The 7,909-nt window shown below is 38.8% G+C and overlaps 1 pseudogene; it reads right to left on the bottom strand.

Moving 5' to 3' along the window:
• Positions 1-6,521: 6,521 nt before the first annotated feature.
• Positions 6,522-6,636, bottom strand: LOC120238335 (annotated as a pseudogene).
• Between the last annotated feature and the right edge of the window lie 1,273 nt (positions 6,637-7,909).

Below are 7,909 nucleotides of genomic sequence, written 5' to 3'. Positions count from 1 at the left end.
GGCAGACAGCGAGGGAGACACAGAATCTGAAGCAGGTTCCAGGCTTGAAGCTATCAGCACACACCCTGATGCAGGGCTCGAACCCACTAACTTCGAGATCATGACCTGAGCCGAAGTTGGGCGCTTCACCCGAGGAGCCACCCAAGGGCTCCAAATCCTTCATATTTTAAAGATAGCCATCCATTATTGTGGGATAAAGGGGTATTTACAAAGGAGTGTCATCTTTTTTTTTTACTCACTATCATTCTTACAATTTAGTTTTCATTAGAAGCAGATGCAAATTTCTTTTTTTTTAAGTGTATGTGCTTAGTTTTATTCAATGGTGGTTTATTCAGTTTGACTTGCAATAGTATATCTAATAAAAATGATGTTTAGCCTTTTTGTCCCACCGCTGGCCAAACATTCATGTCAACATTTGAAACTACCGGTAAGTCAAAAGAGGGAGGAAGAAGGGAACCAACATTTATTGAGCATGTCATCCATGCTGGGTCCTTTTCACATGTCTCATTTAATCTTCACATGCTGTGCTGGGGATATTATTTCCTGAGTTTGGGAAATGAGGCACACAGAGGCGAAGAAACAGACCCAAGACATCCCAACTAGCATTTTCAGAGCCAAGTTTGCCCCTGTTTCTTTCTTTTGAGAGTGTCCTGCTATAACACACTGTATTCATTTCCAAATTTTCCCCCCTCCCAAATCATAAAGCTTTATGGTTTAAATATAAAATTACTTTCCAGTTTAAATTTTTTGGCATTTAATTTCCTCTCTCGCTGTCGAAGTTAGGCCATCTCAGACTTTCCTATACTTACTTTATACTTAGACTTGCATTTAGAATGTTGTGATATTAATATTGTAAGCTGCCAAAAATATCATTGTTCTACATGTATTTCATGTTGAACTGGCTACATGCTTATGATATCACTTGAAAGTGTAGATTTTAGGGGCGCCTGGGTGGCTTAGTCAGTTAAGTGTCTGACCTCGGCTCAGGCCATGATCTCATGGTTCATGGGTTCGAGCCCTGCGTCAGGTTCTGTGCTGACAGCTCAGAGCCTGGAGCCTGTTTCAGATTCTGTGTCTCCCTCTCTCTGTGCCTTTCTTCCACTTGTGCTCTGTCTCTCTCTGTCTCAAACATAAACAAAAAGATTTTTTAAAGTGTGGATTTTAGAATCGTGGTGCTAGAAAGGACATTAGAAATGAGCTTTAACCACCAAGTCTGTGTTCAGCATTGCAACCAGATTGATCCTTTTAATACATGTTAGATTATGTCATTCCTGCTCAAAAACTACCAGAGGCATCTCATCTCCTCCCTCAAGAGCGAGTCCATAGCAATCACTTCAAAGGATCTTCAAAGCCCTGCCTTACCTGCTCTTGACCCCTGCTTTTTGATGACATTGTCCTCCTTGCTATTACTTGAACAAGCCAGACATTCTCACCCCATGGTCTTTGCATCAACTGCTCCCTGAGCACTCTTTCCTCCAGATACTTGCATGGCTCACTTCCTTGTCTCTTTCAGCTCAAATGGGACCACTGTATTTATAACTACATATCCTCATCCTCACTCGCCATGACTCTTACCTGCTTTTCCACGCTCTTGTACTCAGTAAACCCAGCACATGGTTTGTTTGTTTGTTTGTTTCCCTATCTTCCCTCAGCAAATTACAAGCTTCATGACAACTGAAATTTTTGTTTCTGGATTTTTCCCCTGAGTTCTTGCCAGCACCTGGGACAGTGCCTGACACATGGATAGTGGTCAATAGATATTTGCTCAACGAATTAATAAATGTATGTCCAACACACACTGCTCATAGAGGACACCACACTGGGTTCAGTGAAGGGTCATGGGAAAATAAAAAAGAAATATTCATATTTCAAGCTTGTTAGTAAGGACAAAGACAAGTTTAAGTCTGAGTCAGTCATGTCTTGACAAGCAACCTTGTTTCTATTAAATAGGCCACTTGAGCAAAACTCAGTGTTGTTCTTAAATAAAAGATGCTGTTCTATAGATCTGACATATGCTGTTCCATGGGTGGGGAGGGGGTGACAGTTGTCACATGTATAAGTCCCATATAATCCATACAAGTCTTTATTACTTTTATTAGTTCATTTTTCTTCGATCTTGTAACAGTGAAGGAAAAATAAAATGCACAAGCATCCACGAAGTAAACTTGAACCAAGCCTCTTTTACCTATCTTAGGATGGCTAAAAATTGAAACATAACAAACTTCTTTCATTCAACCTTCTCCTGATCCCATCACTTTCTAATGAGAAATGTAGTTTTGGTTCTATCGATTGGGTTTGGAGAAAGGTGGGGAGAAAAGAGGTGGTTTTAATTAAAAATGAAATAACACTGTGATTTATATTCTTTGTCCCCATGTGAGATATGTCACTCCCTGACTCCTGAACTTTCTTTTGTAAATAATTTCACAGGAACAAATTCTATCCATGTGTTGCAAAGAAAGCCAAGGTGTACGTACATTTCTTAATGCCATTAACTTCTTTTGCTGGAGAGTAGAATTGTAGCAAAGGGATGAGAACAGTTGTTAAAACATTTTTACTTTTTATTTTAAACCGTACAATTTAAAATTATTTTTAAAAGAACATAAACTCAAATTTTAGTTTATAAAAAACTAATTTGGAGAAAACCCATATGTTCTGTGAAGTCAGGTTCTGCACATGTGACTAACAGTGCTGGGGCCGTTGAATTTGCTCACTAAATATTTGTTTGATCAAGTAAATAAATGCATGAATGATTTTTTTTTTTTTTTTTAGTTTCCAGAAATGAAATAGGAAGAGAAGTAAATGAAACTGTTTCATGGAATTCTAAAAGAGACATTAGCAGCTGGGAAGAAAGAACATGGCCTACGTCCTGTCCCACAGAACAGGGAAAACCTGGACTCTTTCCAGAGTCAGCCCAGGAATGCCAAAAGACCTGCAGGGCAAGAACAGGGCAGAGTTCAGGCTTGAAGCCAGGAGGCCCGAGGCAAAATCAGAGCCCCAGCTGGGACAGTAGCCATAGGCAAGATCGTGGGCTTGCAGGTAAAGTTCCAAGGGCCAAAGCTAGGTTAAGGGCCAATCATCCAGTCCTGCGTATAAAATGGGCAGAATAAAAGGGAACATGTGACATGTCCTGATTCAAAATCTCATTATGTTGAGTGTTTTGAGAGTTATTAGATGAGGTATTGCAGAAAGTTTCTTTGTGATATTTATAGGGAATGTGCTAACTTTTAGGAAATTATTTTCTCATTATTTTCCAGTGTGCACCGATACCAGGACTATCTTGACTCCAGTTAAAATCAATAAATATCAGCATTTGCCATGTAAACATTTGTGTGTTCACTGTCTTCCATTGAGTTGATTTTGCTTTTGTAAGCAACATTTCCTCTTCAAAATCAGAATGTAGATGGTGTGGGACAGTAGGAAGAATCTGTATCCCCCCAACCCCCATAGTAGGACCTAGTAACCCATGCTCAGACTCATAGTGCTCCAGGCAGTGGGGGGGGGGGGTTCCAAAATGCTACTGACGACTTCTCTCTTCTTTCCCATAGTGTTGAAGAGTTTACCATTTGGGTGGATGTATACATACCCAGGTGATTACTAGAATAATGCTGCAAAACTAACTGCAGAGAAGCTTGGAGATCCAGCTACTGATGCCCTATGAAAGTTGGTGTTTATTTGTGTGCAGATGAATGTGCATTTGTGGATGGGGATGTGGTGAGATTAATCAGGAAAACCTTGAATTTGATATTGGCTTGTGGCCAATTTTAGGGCAAGAAAAGCAAAAGAAAGGAATTGGTCAAAGATACAGAGTCCTAGAACAAAGAAAATGCCAATCAAACTGGCATTATTTCTAGTATTATCACGTCACTTTAGCAGATAAACTTCGTGGGATCGGCAGGGGGATAGAGGGATGTTCCTTTTGTTGCTCTGTTCCCACATTCTCTGCAGATCCTGTGTCACCTGGGCTATGTCCCACGCAGGAAAAATGCTTAAGATGATCAAATAAAAGGGTTTCCCTGCTCGTGTGATACATAAAGCAGCATTTTGGGTAGCCAGGCAGGACTCATCCATAAAGTAAAGACCCACAACCCAAGGAGCTGCCTTTTCAACTCCTGAGAACGTTTTCTACAAACAAGTTCCTTTCTTGTGTGTTCTGATTTCTCTACATAGACATAACTGAGGTTCTCACAAATGCCCAGAAGCCAATGACATTACATATAACACAGAGTAGATGATAATATGTTTGGGTGGATTTGTAACTAATGGGACACTCAAATTCAAGGAGTGAGGATTAATGTAGTGACCCTAACTTTTGGGAAGATCTTCAGTGGCACACATGAAGCCCTTTTGGCAAGTTTTCAGATGACAGAAAGCAAGGTGTGAAAGCTAATATACTTCATACTAAATCAGGAACCCCTTAAGTCAGAGGGTCTAAAATAACACATTTGAATTTGTAAGGTTATATGATGCCATATGTAGAAACTATGTGGATATTAAAACATCTCACACATACTCATACACAAATGAATTCTGTTGTCAAGGATATATAACTATCTGAGAATTTATGTTCTACATATTTGAGTAGATGCCTATTGAGGGGCGTGAGTATGAGAATCCAGGGATAAAGGAATATTAATAAACTACACTAAAACAAAAGAGTGACATTATAGGGTTGAAGAAGAATAACATGCCACAAGTTGAAAATTAACACCACAAATTTTTGTAGTTGAGATCCAAAGAAAAAAGAGAAAGAGAGGAAAATGAGTGAATTTATTAGAAATTAATATTAAGTCTAAAATGTTGGTACAAATCTAGCTGAGAATCTATTCTTTAATGGTGATAGGAATAAAAAGTACTTTGAGTTTTTAGATGTCTGCAGGTTGGGTCATCACTGGAATGTGGCTGTCAAAGAAAAACTAACTCTGGCTGCTTTCAAGGAAACACGATGACCAGAACAAGGAAGGATATAGGATACCTCTACTCATAAAATCACACCGTGGTGGTGATCAGTTCTGGTTGCCAAAGTTTAGACTTCATTCTACACTCAACGAAGAAAACCATGTCATAGGTAGAAGCTTAATATAATCCATCAGGGTATGAAACTTAATTCACATCTCAGATGTGCAAAAAATATAAGTCTGCTTTCGTCATCTTCTGTTATAATTTCTGCCCTTTCCCCCCTGCTTGACTAAGTTGGTGGAAAGAATTTCAGTCTAACTAAGGACCCCGCCGTAAATTGTTATTCATTTGTAGGGTCGCAGGCATTGCCCTTATATCAGTGCTGAAGGGTCTATATTTTTCAGCCTGTGGCCTTACAGGGAACTGATGAGATAGTCATTGTTCGCACTTGTCTCTTTCAGCTTAGCTACACTCGGCTGTTTTTTGTCACCTTGAGGCAGGGAAGCCTGAGTTGAAGCTGATTCTGGCACTATCTCCTAGTAAACACTCAACTGCCTCTGATTGGCATCTGGTTGCCTCACATGTTGCCTTAATGGGAAGTAGGGGTCCAGGTCTCTGCTTTTGGGAGCCTTAAATTCTCTCCCTCTTCTCTTCTCCCCAGATCTTAGGAAATCTTTTAGTGGGGGGGGGGCATCTTTCTCTTTTCTTGTTCTTTAAGACCTAGTCTTTAACGTGTTAGGCTTTTAAAAAACAAAGCCAGAAAAATGTCTAACTCTTACTTTGCCATGTCCTTTTCCCAAAGTCACATGAATACATACTATCTCCTTCAATGAGAAAAGGGAAAGAAAAGAAACACAGCAAGACAAAACAAAAAACAACCAAAAAGGACAACTTGCTTTCTTTTTTTAAAAATTAAAAAACATTATTTTTGAGAGTGAATGCCAGTGTACCGCTGAGTGGGGGGGGGGGGCGAAAAGAGAGGAGGGAGGAGCAGAGAGATGGGGAGACAGGATCTAAAGCAGGCTCTGTGCTGACAGCAGGGAGCCCAATGTGGGGCTCAAACTCATGAACTGTGAGATATGACCTGCCTGAAAGTCCGATGCTTAACCAGCTGAACCACCAGGCGCCCCAATATTTCTAGCCATAAAGTAAGGAACTTTGTAGTGGCAAGAATTATTCAATTCTTGAATAAAGTATGGTAATAGTTTTACCTTATCAGATGTTAAACAACAGGACATGGTGACTAGAAGTTTACAAAGTTTCTAATAAAAAAGGGAAAATTTTAAGCTCACAATATTACAGGAAATGCAAAAGCCTGTTCCATGGTAGGTGATCAATATATTGAGTAAAATTTTATTGTAGTTTTAAATAATGAATCTTTGAGAAAATAAAACTATGTATTATCATAAATGCAAGTAAGCTTAAAGCATACCTACAAAAACCACAACCTATTTTTAGGGCAAGAATCTTGACTCATCAAATATTCATGCCAGGTTATAAGCAAGAAAATGAAAACCCTTTAAATTAAAAATAAAACTCCACATAATAGAAATATTTTGATACATATAAAGTACATTGACATTTTTGCTTTCTCATTTTCAACTGTTTCTCTTTAAAATAGTCACAAATATTTTTTCTCCAAATTCTTTAACAAAAGTGCAGGTCATCCTTGCATAAGGGCAATGCTAATTTTCTCTATATCTTTCCAATTTTTAATGTATGTACTGCCAAAATGAGCCCTTTCCAAATCCTTTCAAATAATACGTATGTACCTATGATTTAATGTACTCCATTAAAAATAACATGAGAGGAATAAGAACAAAGACAGAAGAACACAATTGATAGTGAGTTAAAATTTCGAAGTGACTAGCAATGATCAGGTCAGCCTGAATATCAATTTGATCTGGTGTTTCTGCCCCACCCCCTTCTGCACGGTATCTAACTTACAGTGACTTACTGCTTTAGTAAAAATTTGGCAAATGACCTAATGTTCCATTTTTTTTAACATGAGTTTTGATGTTGCTGGCAGGAGCTGGAAGGTTCAAGTAGGGCAACCGAGGTGGTGATTGGGTATCAAGATGTCATCTACAATCCTTTCCAAACAGAGTATATAATGGCAAGTGTGGGCTCCTATGAATCTGAATGTTGCTTTACATCTCCTGGGCAATAAACTAATCATTACCAAAGATGTAAACCACTGCACTTTCTCCTCAATCTTTGTGTGTAGCTTTATTTGCTGCTAAAAGAGTTGTGATTCCCTCCACCCACTTCTCATTAGAATGGCGCTAGTGCTCAGTAATGGCTATAAAATGGCCTTGCGGGGAGCATGCAGCACTCATAACTCGGTCTTACTAAACTACTTTGAATTGAGCTGTGTAACCAATTTCTGTACACTGATTTTATATCCTGCGACTTTGCTGAATTCAGATATCAGTTCTAGCAGCGTTTTGGTGGAATCTTCTGGGTTTTCCATGTAGGGTATCATATCATCTGCGAGAAGTGAAAGTTTGACTTCTTCTTTGCCAATTTGGATGCCCTTTATTTCATTTTGTTGTCTGACTCCTGAGGCTCAGACTTCCAATGCTATGTTCAACAACAGTGGTGAGTGTGGACATCCCTGTCGTGTTCCTGATCTCAAGAGGAAGCTCTCAGTGTTTTTCATATATGTCTTTTATTGCTGTGGGCTTTTCATATATGGCTTTTATGATGTGAAAGTATGTTCCTTCTATTCTGACTTTCTTGAGGGTGAATTGAGCTGTGTAGAAAAATGGAATTGATAAAAAGGATATTTGAAAGCATTGAAAAATAAACACAAACACAAAGAAAAACTAATCATGTTTTTTGATTTTCCACTTGCAAAATTGCCCATGTGCTTTGCTGTTGTTACATTTTTCTTCCAGTCTTTTGTATCAGGAGAGTTCTTATAAGGAAAAAAGGCTTGGAGTTTGGGTGAGATGCATTTCAAATAACGTTATTCCAATGATGAAGGGAATACATATATCATCCAGTAAGC

This window comes from Hyaena hyaena, unplaced genomic scaffold (genome assembly GCF_003009895.1).
Source record: "Hyaena hyaena isolate Hyena2069 unplaced genomic scaffold, ASM300989v1 scaffold_207, whole genome shotgun sequence".
Taxonomy (NCBI): Eukaryota; Metazoa; Chordata; class Mammalia; order Carnivora; family Hyaenidae; genus Hyaena; species Hyaena hyaena.
The sequence above is the reverse complement of the archived record's forward strand: the minus strand, read 5'-3'. Positions and strand labels throughout refer to the sequence as shown.